Source organism: Rhincodon typus, unplaced genomic scaffold (assembly GCF_021869965.1).
Source record: "Rhincodon typus isolate 14 unplaced genomic scaffold, sRhiTyp1.1 hic_rhity00000606, whole genome shotgun sequence".
In the NCBI taxonomy this organism is placed as follows: Eukaryota; Metazoa; Chordata; class Chondrichthyes; order Orectolobiformes; family Rhincodontidae; genus Rhincodon; species Rhincodon typus.
The window spans coordinates 17,841-19,291 of record NW_025966244.1 but is presented as its reverse complement, the minus strand read 5'-3'; positions in this window follow the sequence as shown (position 1 = coordinate 19,291).

Below are 1,451 nucleotides of genomic sequence, written 5' to 3'. Positions count from 1 at the left end.
TTAATGGAGTTCAAATTATGACTGAAATTTTCCCAATCAGCATCTGTCATCCTTTTAAACTGATATTCACATTCCCTCCCTTTCTCTATCTCTCGAAGTTCTAATTCTCATTTTCATTCTTTTCAAGTCCATTTCTTGACTTGTTAATTTTATTTCACTTTTGGTCATATTCTGTCATCTCCAGTTTAATTGTCTCCCCGTGTTCACCTTGCTTTAACCGTAACTGAATATCAGCTGATTCCGATGTTTCACTACACTAAGACTGATAATATTTATATATTTTTGATAAATAAAACTATACATAAATACAAAATTAAAACTCTAATCTACTTATAAACTACCCCTCTGCAAAATATAGAATGACATAAACAGACACAAGAAAGGCTGGGAGGTCATTCAACAGTGCCTGTCCACAGGATTTGTGCTGAGAAGAGCGCTGCTTCGTGATCTTCCTTCTCCAGAGTAAACCAACATTTTTATTTGGATTGTAGGAGTGGCTGGTTCACACTTGTGAATTAAAACTTACAACTTACAGCAACTAGAAAGAGGAAATAAACAGGATAATTTCAGGCTTGAGGCGTTTATTACTGCGGAGGAAAATCAGCTCCTTTCCTTCAAGGGTTCCGATAGCTTCTGCTCCAAACATTCATATCCCTAGCTGTTCAGCTACCTGGAAGGCATTCACACAGTTGTTGGCAGGCAGCAGACCTTTATCATTGATAGCTGGCTCCTGTTTCACTGACAAAGATACTTTTTGCCTGCCAAAGCTCCATTTGTACACAAGTCCCTGGCTCCAGCTCATCGGTCATCAGGCATTACCTACTGTTTGAACCTACAGCTGTGTAAACAGCACTTACAATGATTAAATGCAGTAATCTTTCAACAATCTGTAGCTTTTAAAACAGGTCTTTCCCATTTTAGTCTACAATCAAAAATACAGAAAAATTACACAGATCTCCAGCTACAATTTCCTGCTGATATTTCCGTTTGACCTGCTGCTGGACAGGAAAACAAGTTTAAAATGTTAATAATGTTCAGCTGCTAAGATAAGCAGGGTTTTTGTCCATGACTCAGATTTACTGGGTTCTTTGCTCATTTCTAGCCTCATCTGCTCGGTGTTCTAACAAGTTTTGTAATGACAGGAAATCGGAATCAGGATCTATGTGATCAACAAGAGCTGTTTACCAGGGATAAACATCAAGGGAGAGCCAAACCATAAAAATTAGGCTCCCTGATTTTGAAACGTTTATTTTCTCCTGAAGGTGGAAAAAAATTGGGTGAAATCAACTGGTTTTTCTTAATCACCAGCAGCCCCTGCCCTGCAACCTCATCTGTTACTCTTCACTAGCCAGAGTTTCACTCTAGTCAGAATTATTTTCATGCAAGACAGGAAAAATATTCTAAAAGAAATATACCGCACATGCTGGAAATAAAAACAAACTGCTAGAGAA